Source organism: Silene latifolia, chromosome 4, assembly GCF_048544455.1.
Source record: "Silene latifolia isolate original U9 population chromosome 4, ASM4854445v1, whole genome shotgun sequence".
NCBI classification, from domain to species: domain Eukaryota; kingdom Viridiplantae; phylum Streptophyta; class Magnoliopsida; order Caryophyllales; family Caryophyllaceae; genus Silene; species Silene latifolia.
This window is the reverse complement of record NC_133529.1, coordinates 84,869,166-84,882,840: the sequence shown is the minus strand read 5'-3', so window position 1 is coordinate 84,882,840 and position 13,675 is coordinate 84,869,166. Positions and strand designations below refer to the sequence as shown.

At 39.5% G+C, this 13,675-nt stretch overlaps 1 non-coding gene across 1 annotated transcript; it reads left to right on the top strand.

The window, feature by feature from the left end:
* Nucleotides 1-13,022: 13,022 nt before the first annotated feature.
* On the top strand, nt 13,023-13,129 carry LOC141654251 (small nucleolar RNA R71). The gene has a single exon (XR_012547813.1). It is a non-coding gene; the product is annotated as a small nucleolar RNA R71 (small nucleolar RNA).
* Nucleotides 13,130-13,675: the final 546 nt, after the last annotated feature.

Sequence of the window (13,675 nt, the reverse complement as noted above, 5' to 3'; positions counted from 1 at the left end):
GATTCCTTGATATTTGTAATTATCATTCCACATTTTGGTTGTTGGATGCTTTGGATGCTTTATGCTTGAGTCTTGTTGCCTCTTTGCCATTTTAGCTTGTTCTCATGGATTATGGTACTATCGGTTAGCTGGAAGTTGGATTATTATTGATATTGGAGATATTGTTGGATTGTCAGCTAAATATGCTCTTGCGAAGCCTTTCATATGCTAGGGTGTGTATGATCATTTGTGTGTGCAAGTTTGGACTCTTTGCCCCTTTTTTTTGGTTAATTGGGTGTCCTACTTGTCTTGTGTGGTGTGGGCTAAAGTATTCAAGCTGGGACTAGGTCCTAGGTGAGTATTTCGGTCTTCATCATAGATAGGCCATTATAGTCTTTGACGAGTGTATGTTTGCGGCTTAATAGCCTTTGTGTCTTAGCTTGGTGGGTTTATATCCAAGTTAGGGCATGACCTCCTGACGTACTCGTAGAAGTATGTGGTCAGCTTAAGTACTAGCCAACCCTTTGGTGGAGTTCTTCAGGGGTACTCATGTGTGTGATCATGGGTCTTGGATGCGGTATTTTCCGCATGTCCCTAGGTCTCAACGCGCAGTTTAGGACTAGGGTGTTTACCTTACCTCGTGGTATAGACTCGAGTTCTGAGTGACTATTGACCGTCCTAAGAACTTATGCCTGTCTCTAGATATATTGTCCTTTCTTGTTTGATGATTCTATGAATCATAGAAGGTGAGATGTAAGCCGGCTATGGTTGATAGAGTTTGGATTCCTGGATGTTATGTGATTCACATGATAGTGTAGTATGAGTCGGTCTAGTATTCACATGCTAGGACTATGTGTTGTTTTATTGTTGTTCACATAATAAGCACAATTGTCTAGCATCTATATACTAAGGCTATGTGTTATTCATATTCATATTCTTATGTTTACATGTTATATTAATTATGACATTTCGTGGCTGGGAGAACTCGGAGTTACTCCCCACTGACTGTGGCTTTCGTATTTGTATAAAATGCGATTGACAGGTAGGTGATGCATATATGGGGTACATGGACGAGCTAGCGAGCAAAGTAACCTTGGGACCTAGATTGGCTTTATTTTATTGTGACCCTTAAACACTTTTTATGTTATATACTTTTTAGGGACATATGTCTCCCTTTATCATATTTGGGTTGTATAACTTTGTTTCGCGACTTTAGCGATGTTTTATTATGAAATTTATTTTAGACCTTGCATGTTTGACACCTTCCCATTTGGATACTTTTATAACAGGTTCAGGTTTTAAAAATTACAGGTTTTTACCCAAATAAACCTATTACAAACATATCCATGCAGTTTTACTCTAGAATTACGTGTTTGTTTTTCCGCAATGAATGAGGGTGTCACAGTTGGTATCAGAGCATATTTGCTCCCGACGCACATTTGTGCACCCCCGATAAAAATAACTTGACCTTAAAATAATAAACTTGAGAGATGGGTAGGATGGGTAGACTTAGGACCATATGTTGTAGTCTCTTTGTGATTGCTCTTTGTTAGGTGCTAACATGTTTGTTGATTGTCATTTAATCATTGTTGTGCCCTTGGATCAATAACCGTAAACCTACCGACGTGAAGAACAAGATTTGGTACCTATTGCCGAGGATTGAAGATTTGTTCAACTCTTGAAGGATGATTCTACTTCCTCGAAGATGTTTCTCATTCTTTGTGTATCTTACCTTACTCTTTACTTCTTAATGCTTGCTTCTTCTTCTAAACTCTCTTTTCTTTCCTTAGGAGTGACTCCTGTACCCTCCCAACTTGTGTTTTGTTCCTTGCTTATCTTCCCTTAACGCCTTTTTATAGTAATCTTTCTTTTGAGGAATGTTGGCCTTGGTTGGAGAATTTGACTTTTGAGGACATTGTTTGTGGTTAACCCATAACCCTGGTTTTGAGAGGTTATGATGTTAGAAAGACCTAGGTAGTGTGATGAGACATACTTAATGATTCTTAGACCTAGATCCTTAGTAGGGTTATTTAATGAGAATACTCTACACTATAGGGGTGCTACTCAAAATACTACAAACTCCTTTTTAACTACCAATATACCCAACTAGTACCCCTCTTCACTTTGAACAAAATCGATGTTTTATTAACTTGTTGTAGTAGGTAATTTTCGTTAGCCTACCTTCTTCCCCTTTATTAATCTTCATCTTATTCCTTGGCCCTTTTTTTCTTCTTTTCCGATTCTTCATCTTCTTCCTTTACCCATTTTTATCCAAATTTTTATTTCTCTTTCATTTCAACTGTAATTTACCGCATCTAGGTTTTTAGTTATTCCTCAAATAAAGCGCTCATCTCCATCTTCATCAAATTCTTATGGATCTAAAATTACGAGTGACACTTTTTGCAAACACAATCTTGTTACCAACATTTGCATCATTTTCAACCAACAATTTTTCCCAGAAATTCAACTTTTTACACCTCAAAAATCATCAATTCTTTTGCATCTCTACAACAAAATATCAACCTTAAAATCAAATTCACAATAATCAAGCTAATTTCGAAGGTAAATGTTCTTATTATGATGAAACTGAAGACCTGTAAATTCCACAAAATGATGAAAAACAGGAAACTAAGAACTTATAGGGAGCGATTAGTTTGATTATTAGAACGTTGCCGGTCAAGAAATGTTGGGTTTATCCTAAAACGATCAAGTGGGATTAAAATTAGCACAAACTTGGGCAAGGAAACGTAGTGCCAAAGATAAAAAAGTATCACCAGGAACATTAGCAGTATAAAAGATAGCATTGCCAGTGGGAATTATCAAGGCAATAATCAAATGTATACAATTAATTGACCTTGTTTTTGACGCCATTTTTGTGTTTGTTGAATTGTGAATTGTTTTGATTGATTCATTGAATGAATTAAGGAATTGAGGAAGAATTTTTATGATCTGGGTTTAGTTTGCAAAGTAAGGGATAAAGTTAATAGGTTAACAGATAAATGAAAAGCAAAGAGAGGGGTTAAAGGTGGGATAAAAATTATTCACCTGTTTAGGAGGTAGCCGGTCACCATATTGTAATAAAAGTAAAGAGGGTAATAGTTGAGTTTATTGGTATTTAAAAAAGAGTATGTAGTATTTTGAGCAGCACCTCAATAGTTCAGAGTATTCCTATTAAATAACCCTCCTTAATAAAGTGAGTATTCTTGATTGGTGGGTTTTGTGTTGTCAAGTGTGAGTTGCGTTTGTTACTAAGGCTATAGAACTTGGCTTTGTTGTTTAGGTTTGGGATTTGAGAGCCTTGGGAAGTGTAGTGAGACATGTCTTGGGATACTAGTGCTTGGTACTTGACTTTAAATGGATGGAATTGAATGGTGGAATATTTGAGGAATCCTTTCTGGGAATTTATAGCTTGGTATTCGGATCTTTGATTGAGGATTTTACTATTTTGAGAAACTCATGGTTGACACTAGTTGGATATGAGTATAGCTTTGTTGGAACTTTGATCTTGATCTTGTGGAAGTTGTTTGTGGATGTTTGAGGATTTGGAGTGGTGAAATCACACTTATAGTGGAGTACCCTGTTTCAGGGAATAGAATAGGATGAAGTAACATGAGCGTTTTGAGAAAATCCTTGAGAGTGATGTGGTTATAAGTTTTGTTGCTAAGAAGTTTTCGGAACCGTTTAGGCTGATGTTGTAATTTGGGATTCGAGTACTTGGCGTTTCCTTCTTGTCTAATTCCCTTCTTCTTTGACCATGAGCGTTACCGTTCATACCTCCTTTCCTCGCTTCATCTTGCTCCTCCCTTAAGTTTGATGCTAGTGACCTATAAAAACTCTATCTTTGACATCCTTGTTGACCTTACCTGAGGATGGTGTGGACTACGATGTTTATTGTGATGCTTCAAAGCATGGCCTAGGTTGTGTCTTGATGCAAAACCGAAGGGTTATTGCTTATGCTTCTCGACAACTGAGTGTTCACGAGGTGAACTATCTGACTCATGATCTTGAATTAGCCGCCGTGGTACATGCCTTGAAGACATGGAGGCATTACCTTATTGGAGTTCATTGCCGCATTTATACCGATCATAAGAGTTTGAGGTGTATCTTTACCCAGAAAGAATAGAATATGAGGCAAAGAAGATGGCTAGAGTTGGTGAATGATTATGATGCCTAGTTGATTTATCATGAAGGGAAAGCAAATGTGGTGGCCGATGCTTTGAGTAGGAAGACTAGTCACCTGATGAACTTACCACGGAATTTCAAAAGTTAGGGATAAGCCTTGTTGGGAAGGGCTTTGACTATCTTAGTGCCTTGAGTGCAAAACCCGACTTTTACCGTGAGATCCGTACTTGCCTACCTGAGGATGCTACTTTCACGTCCATTCAAGCAAAAATCCAACTTGGGCAAGCTAAGGATTGTGTGGTGGATAGTGATGGATACCTTCGTTACCAAGGTAGGATGTATGTTCCGAGAGTAGCCGAGTTGAAGAAGAAGATTGATCGGAGCCATTTAGTTCACAAATTAAGCAAATGTGGTCGTTGGTCAATGGTCGATACAAAACACAATTTATACTTCACAAACAACTCTACAAATTAGTAAAGAGGCAAGTAAAGGTCGGATCCCAAGGGACGGGTATTGAAAACGAAGATTTCTATTGCTACTAGTGGTGTCTAGGGGTGTCACAAGTTGGGTTGATGTAGAAGGTTACTAAACTAAAATAGCAATGAAAATAAACTAACAAGGTAAATAGAATAAGGGTGTAAACAATTGATTAAAAGCACTAGGGTGTCATGGGTTCATAGGGGATTCATGGGATATGATCATACAAACATGTTCTCAAATTATAAGCAAGCAATTATTGTTGTGATGGATTGAGTTGGGTTATATCTTACAATCCTAGGAAAGTTTGGGTCCCGGAGCCGAATCTCTTGGATTGTACAACACCTACAAGTCGACTTAATCTTCCCTACTTAACACATGCATGGTCTAACAAGACTCGAGTTGGGTTATGTCTTACAAGTCAAGTTGAAGAGATAGTAGATGATAATAAATGCAAGGATTCATAGGCTTAGCATTTCATCAAACATAACATGTGCATGCATTAAGATCAAAACAAGCAAGCAAATAAGATATGAAAGCATATTGATTTAAGCATGAATCATCCCCATGTTGGTTTCCCCTAATCACCCATTAAACCCTAGCTAAGAGACTACTCACTCATTATCATATTGATCATGCTAGAAAGGTTGTCAATCATACTAACATAATGAAACATGATGAATAAATGAAAGTAATTAGCAATAATTAAAAAGGGATTAAGAGATTATACCTACTAATGATTCCAATAATAAAGCAAGAATAATAGAAGTACTTGAATCCTAGATTGAGAGGTTGTCAATCTCCCAATAATAACCCAAATAATCTTCAATTACCCAAAATAAAGTAAGAACAAGAGAGAGATTAAGGAACTAAAACTTGGATTAAAACTTGATTAATACTTGATTACAATATTGAAGAGAGATTTGATTGATATTAACTACTCTAATTATTGATTAGAAGAACATGCTCCTCTAATTAGACTAATGGGGTATTTGTAGTGAAAATTAGGGAGGATGCATTAGGGTTAACTAAGGGCTAAACTAGTAATTACACTTTTTAAGTTGAGCAAGGAGACTCCGGTATTCAATGAGAGAAGGGCGTCTCCATTTTGTAACTTGAAGGACGAAACCATGCTTTGTCTTGATCCGAGCGGATGGAGGTCGAGACGGACGGATGGGGCATGGACGATCCGAGCGGATCAAGGCAGAAGACGCTCGGATTGGGCCTGGGGGATCCGAGCGGATCCTGGGTAAGGACGCTCGGATTGAGCTGGGCGGACGGACGGATCGTGGATGATCCGTTCGGATTCTTCTACAGCGTCATTCCTTCTTCTTTTCTTCCCTTTTCTTCATAGAATCCTTGGGGATTTCCTTGGGGACTCAAGGATCCTTTCTCAACATTGATCTTCTACTTAGCTATGTACAAAGGCCTTCTAGTCTTGTCTCTCCTTGATGCTTGGTCATTGAATATGATCCATTTAGCCTTGTTTTGCCATGAAAATGCAAGATTCTTACTCCTTTCCTACCAAGGGATCAAAATCTCAAAGAATATGCAAAACAAAGAACTAAAGATAAGAAATGACCCAAATAAGCACTAAAAAGCATAGAAACAATGGTAATTCGGGGGCTAAATATGCGCCAATTATGGTCGCATCAAATATCCCCAAACCGAACCTTTGCTCGTCCCGAGTAAAGAGGTGACAAAGACTAGGACCAATACTAACCTAACCTAATAATAATAGCCGATATGAGACAATTAGCGGGTCTCACTCCGCCCCTTCAACTCACAACAAGACAACCATGAGGTAGGATGCCTTCTTGCAAGGCAAGGTGGGTCTTGCCAAAATGGCGACACATCCAAACATTAAGCACATAAAAACAAGTAATGGATGCATCAACAAAAGAATAGCCACTCCCTCATCAAGTGGCGGAGGCACTAAAGAGGAACAAATTTAAGAGCATGTAATCCTTCACAAATACTAGTTCAACAAATTACTAAGTCTAAGAGGATGGCACTAAATCACCTCCAAATGGTGTTAAACTAGACTACTTTCGTCCTCAATTTCCAAATGCTTTCGTCAAGAGCGATCGGATGGTGGTGGAATGATGATCCCTATGATGCTAGTGGCATATGACATGACAAGTCTCGAATTCTCTACAAAAGTAAAGGTCATGGATCGTCCCAAGCTCGACCAAGTGGCTTGACAAAAAGGTTTTTGGGAATGAAATGCTCAAATCTTTATTCACAATGGTTGGATATGACTAGTATTTCAAAATTGTCCTCATTTCACTTTCACATTTCAAAAATTTAAGATGGGGTTTGTCCCTTCCGGGCTAGTGTCCTTTGCTTTCGCCAATCGCTTATTAGGCAACCGGTTAACCTCTAGACAATAGCTTTTTGGGGTGAAGTCACTCTGTCTCTGGGCGGCCGAATTCACAACCGTATGGGGGCCCAATTCAATGGATCCCACACCAAAGCACATCGAAGTGGTAAACCTCCATCAAAACAACTTAAAAATTCTCAACATTCAACAATTCATAACGCTTGAGGTTTCCTTGGCATTACATTACTTCCACATGACAAAATTTGTTTGAGATGAGCACTTCAAGCTTATTGATAGAAAATATTTTTGGGTTGCCTTACCACAAGGTCAAACAAGGTCACCTAGACAAGTTAACCAAGTCCATATCGCATCACGGGGTTGGATAGGTGACTCACATGCAAACTCTTGACTAGGCCTTGGGTCATGGGTCAAAAGACACTAGTATGACACTATCTAGGGTGTTTTACAACCATTCTAGTAGGCAAAGTCTTGAGTTGAACAAGTATTTATAATGGCTTAGTTGCTCTTGTCAAAGTTCCAAAATAGGCATTTTTTCAAAACATTTCTAACATGCAACTACATGCCATGATGCAACTAATATAAACATCCTAATGCAAGTGATTCTACCAACTAGCATGACATACTAAACTAAATGCAAATCCTAAGTTCACATTGTTTTTACCGCATCAATCAAAATAAAGCCACATAGTCATTAACATAAAGAGGAAAAAGGAGATTGAAAAGATCATACCATGCGGTCTTCAATATCCTCATGTCTCGGATGTGGCGTAGTCAATCAAAGTGAAAAAGGATGAACAAACACAATATATACAAGACTATATATACAAAGGAAATGAACTTGTTTTTGGTTTTTTTCAATTTTCAAATTTTTATGATTTTTGAAATTTTTCAATTTTTATGGTTTTTGAATAAAAGTTAAGTGTTAGAATTCCCATCCCCACACTAATATGGGCATTGTCCTCAATGGCCAAAATGATGGAAATTATGCAAGAGTGATGCATGATTTTCTATATTAAATGCAATTCTACACTAAACTACACTACATGATGCATGTTGTTTTGTTATGACGGAGAGGATAATTTAAATTACCTCCCGTTGCGTATGCATCAACTTCCCCAAACCAAGCAAGACACTATTGCTAATGTCAAAGCATGGGGGAGTTCATGCACATGCTATGCTATGCATGAGATTAAATTGTCATTTTGGATTTTCAAAAATGGGAACAAAAAGGAACACCTCAAAGGAACCGAGGTGTGAGTCCTTTGATGTTGCTAGGACTAAACTAACCAATGATCAAAATGAGAATAAAATACAAAGAGATATAGACAAACCGTGGGAGAGTAGGAATCTCCAAGGCTAGTCTTCCATCATACTACTATCATCACCACTTCCCTCATGAGAAGTGGTCTCATTGCCACTTTCCTTGGCACTTTCTTCATTGCTTTCCTCATCATCATCTTCACCATCTTCTCCTTCTTCATCATCTCCACTTGCTTCTTCCTCAATGTTATCATCAATCTCCTCATCATTTCCAACAACCTCATTATCTTCCACCACATCCCTTGATGCACCCGGGAACAAAGCTTCTCTATCCGCCCAACTAGGCAAAGGACAAGATGGATCAAGGAGTCCTTGCCTAGCTAAATGTAGGAGGGGAGGATATTGAGCTAGATATGCATTCTTCCGGTCTTCATAAGCTTGCTTGTGCATGGCTCTCATAAGAAGAGTTACATAGTCTTTCCCAATTTCAATTCCTTCCGGCGTAAACTCTTCATAGTCATAGGGGTAAGGTGGTATGATAATGGAAGAGGAGGGGGCCTCATGGTCACCCTTTTGTTGTTGAATGATGTACTCGGCTTCTTTGGTTAGGGGAAGTAAATAGTTGGTCCGGTGGACACTAAGACGGCAAATCTTTGCGGGCAAAGTGAATGAACGAGCCTCACTAGTAAGCCACCCATACTTGGTATCAAGGGAATTGTGAACAACCCATTTGAACTTGTTAATCAAGATGGACATATCAATGAGATGGCCACCATCCTTAGCCTTGTACTTGCTATCCTTATTGAAATTAGGATCAAAGTGCTTGGCTAGGACCGTGACAAGGCCGCCATTAACAATTACGGTCGTACCCTTCTTCCCACTATCTACATGAAGCCATCTATCAACCAATAGCCTCAAACAATTGTAAGGCTTGGTGTGAATTCTTCCAATATTCAAGGTTGATTCAAGGAGAATAAAATCGAGTCCCGTGAAATGATTGGTGTCTCTTCTAGCAATTATGGTATTTCCCACAACTTTGTGCCATATTCTTATGCCCGGATGATGGACCAAGAGAGCACGACAAGCATGAAAATCTTCATATTTCTTCCCGGAGATTGCCTCCCAAAGAGGCGCGGGATCGTACTTCCCATATTGCTTATAGAATTTATGTTCATCACTAAGACCCAAAATTGCACCCAATTCCGGAAAGGAAATGCGTCTACTAGTGTTAGCTAGACGAAACTCAATATTTTCCCTATTCTCAACTTTTGTCACTTTCAAGGAACTTAAGAATTCCAAGACAAGGGAGGGGTATGTTACTTCTTTCATTTCAAACAATTTCTTTAAACCCATGGCATTGAAAAAGACTCTTGTTTGTTCAAGGACACCTAGCTTCTCTAAGGTTTTTTCACATATGAACTTGGTGGATTGAATTTGTTTCATAGCAAACTTGACAAATGAATTTCTATGGTCATCGGAAATGAAAGTTACCTCCGGATAATGCAAGAGTTGATTAATTACCGGAGTAGAAGGTGATGCTTCCATAGAAATTTGTTGAGGTTGTTCCACTACCAAGCTTGGTGTTGACACCACCATTGCCAAAGCTTTCTTTGTTTGTAGAGCTTTTTGCCTTTGAGAGAGAGCCTTTGCCTTTGGTGCCTTTGTTGCTTTTGTTGCTCCCTTTGTTCTTGCCATTTGATGAACAAACCAAGTAGAGAATCAAAAATCTTCAATTTGTAGAATGCCCAAATTGATTTTGAAAGTGAAAGGCTTTGCCTTTATGAGAACAAAAATCAATTCAAAGGTGAAGATTTTGTGCTTGGTTTTGATTTTGTTTTGGAGATGGAGTGATTAATTTGATGTTTGAAGGATGGTTTGATTTTGTTTTGGTGATTTTGTTGAGGGTTTTTGTGTTTGAGATGGAGAGGATGAGGGTTTTGGTGTTATGGGTAGTGTTTATGAATGAATGAATGAATGAATGAAGGTGGGGGGTATTTAAAGAAACGAAAATCTCGAAGATGCGTAGCACGATCCGTGCGGATTAGGCGCAATCCGCTCGGATTTTCAAGCTTCAAATTTTAAAAATCCCGCCTAAAGACGGGCGTCTCCTGGGGAAATCCGCTCGGATTTTTATTGAGGGACGGGCGTCTCTTGGGAAATCCGGACGGATTCTCATCCAGAGATTTTTCTTGTTTTTCTTCAGCTTCAAGACGGGCGGATTTTACCAGAGACGGACGGATCCTGGGAGACGGGCGTCTTTCCAGAAATCCGCTCGGATTCCTTAACAGACAGGAATTCTTCACTTTTTGCACAGCCCAAGACGGGCGTCTTCTGAGCTGGACGCTCGGATCCTCTGCAGACGGGCGGATTTTCCAAAATCCGCTCGGATTCTTCCTTGATTACACGGATCCTTGCGCAAACCCTTTCCTTAACATTCTTTCTTTCTTTCAAATCTTGTGCTCTTCATTGTGGGGGCACTACTAAGGCGTGAATAGCCTAGGCAATTGCCATCCCCACACTAAGGTAAATCACTACACATCAATTAAAATCATTAGTCCCTCCCTCACTTCTCTCTTTTCATGACAATTATTTTGATCAAGGTAAATAAAATCCAAAAATGACAAAAATGCAATGCAAAAATTAAATGTAAGTTAGGGAGTTAGAAATATTTACAAGTGGTGGTTTAAGGAGGACTCCACCAAACTCTCATTCTTGATGAGATGTCAAGGAGGCATGTTCAAGGTGTTGTTGATGTTGCTCAACACCTCGAAGAAGTAATTAAAAGCTTGTTCATTGTTGTGGTAGAGGTCCTCAATAGACCGTGGCCCTTGTTGTTGATCATGATCGATGGCATGCCCAATGTAGGGATTAAAGATCCCTTCAAATTCGTCGTCCCAAAGACCACAAACTTCATTGAGTTGATCATTGAAAATCTCTTGCTTGGATGGAGACAACTCTCCCAAATTCTTCTTTTGGCTAATGAGGCCATCTTCTTCTTCCTTGGTTGATTTTGATGAGCTATGCAAGCTCTTCTTGTCACAATTCACTTGCTCTTTGAATGGAGCATCTTCAACTTTCTTCCTCCATTGGAGTTCCGATTTCTTCCTTTCATCCTTCCGGCTATAGTGATCGATCATGAAGCATGGCTCATGCAAACGAGGAGCTCTCATGGTCTTGTCAAGATTAAAAGTTATGCTTTCATCTCCCACTTCTAGAGTGAGCTCTCCATGTTTCACATCAATCACCGCACCACCGTGTGTGTAGGAAAGGTCTTCCTAAGATGATTGGAATGTTGGAATCTTCCTCCATATCAACAATGACAAAGTCCACCGGGATGAAAAACTTCCCAATTCGCACGGGGACATCTTCCCATATCCCTAGCGGTGTCTTCGTCGATCTATCGGCCATTTGAAGTGTGATATTGGTACATTTAAGCTCTCCCATTCCCAACCTTTTACTTACCGAGTACGGCATGACACTCACACTAGCCCCTAGATCACATAAGGCTTTGTTGATCGTTGTGTCGCCAATGGTACACGGTATTGAGAAGCTTCCCGGATCCTTTAGCTTTGGAGGTGAACTCCCTTGAAGTATGGCACTACTCACCTTAGTGAAGGCGATAGTCTCAAGTTTCCGGATCGACTTCTTCTTTGTGAGAATATCCTTCATGTATTTCGCATAGGCCGGAACGTGATTGATTAATTCCGTAAAAGGAATTGAGACTTCTAAGTTCTTCACAATTTCCATGAACTTTCCAAGTTGATCATCAAATTTGGGCTTGGCTTGACGACTTGGAAAAGGAAGTCTAATCACAATGGGCTCCTTTTCTTTGGCTTTGTCTTCATTTTTCTTTGAATTTTCTTCTTTTGATGATTCCCCTTCTTTGGGACTTTGCACCACAACTTCATTCTCACTAGCTCTCACAACTTCATCCTCAACTTGCTCCTTCGGTGCTTCATATCTTGTACCACTTCTCAAGTGAATGGCACTAACCGTTTCATGTCTAGGAGGATTACCTTGAGGTGGTAATTGCCCTTTTTGTCTTTGTGAGCTTGAAGATGCTAGTTGGGTCAATTGTGTTTCCAACATCTTGGTGTGAGCTAGAATGTTGTTGATGGTGGTATCCTTTGCTTGGCTATCTTTTTGCATTTGAGTGAAAAATTCTTGTTGATTTTTTTGCATTTGAAGGACCGCTTTTTGGACATCAAAACTTTGGTCATTTTGGTGGTTGTATGGATTTTGATTTTGATAACCTTGGTTTTGATTGAAAAAGGGTCTTTGATTTTGATTTCTCATGGGTGGTGGAGTGTATGTTGGTTGAGGGTTTTGGACATTTTGGCTCTTGTATGAGAGATTTGGATGGAACTTGGTGTTTTCATTGTAAAAATTTGAATAAGGGGTACCGCTTTTGTAAGCTTGGAAAGCATTGACTTGCTCGGTTGTTCCCCTACATTCACTTTGATCATGACCTAAGGTTCCACAATTCTCACATATCCCGCTTGGGATTGATGAGGATGCCGTCAAGGCATTGACATGATGCTTTGATGATTTTGAGCTTTCCTCAAGTCTAGCCATAGCTTGTTCAAACTTCAAGTTGATAGTGTCAATGTGAGCACTAAGTTGAGCACCCAATTGAGTAACGGTGTCCACTTCATACTTTCCTCTAGTAGCCTTGCGAGGCCTACTATATTGCGAATTATGGACCGCCATTTCCTCAATCTTGTTCCATGTTTGATTGTCATCAACTTCGGTGAACATTCCATTTGATCCCATATTGAGAATGTTCCTTGAATCTTCATATAAACCATTCCAAAATTGTTGCACTAAAAACCATTCGCTAAGTCCATGGTGAGGACATGAGCGACAAATACCTTTGAACCGCTCCCAAGCTTCATACAAAGATTCTTCATCCCTTTGCTTAAAACCCGTAATTTGAGCTCTTAGCATATTAGTCTTTTCCGGTGGGTAGAATTTTTTGTAGAAAGCGAGAGCTAACTTCTTCCAAGAATCTATTCCAAGAGTGGCCTTATCAAGGCCCTTCAACCATTGCTTTGCGGTGCCGATTAACGAAAAAGGAAATAAGACCCATCTAATTTGGTCTTGAGTCACGCCCGTTTGAGAGATAGCTTCACAATAATCACAAAATGTTTCCATATGAGAATGAGGGTCCTCACTTGGCATGCCCCCGAATTGGCTCCTCTCAACTAGTTGGATGAAGGCGGACTTGGCAATAAAGTTTCCGGTAAGATGTTGTGGGGTAGGAGTACCGTTTGGTAGATCCTCCTCGGTGGGTATAGAGTGTGACGAGAATTTAGGCATTGTAGGTGGATTTTGTGTGGTATTGTTTAATGGGTTATCTTCTCCTTCTATTGCGAAAGGATTGACAAACTCACTTGTGGGTTGGACAACTTCACCAACACCTCCCAAATTCCTCCTAACAAGTCTCCTATTATTCGTCAAGGTTCTTTCGATTTCACGGTCAAAAGGTAACAA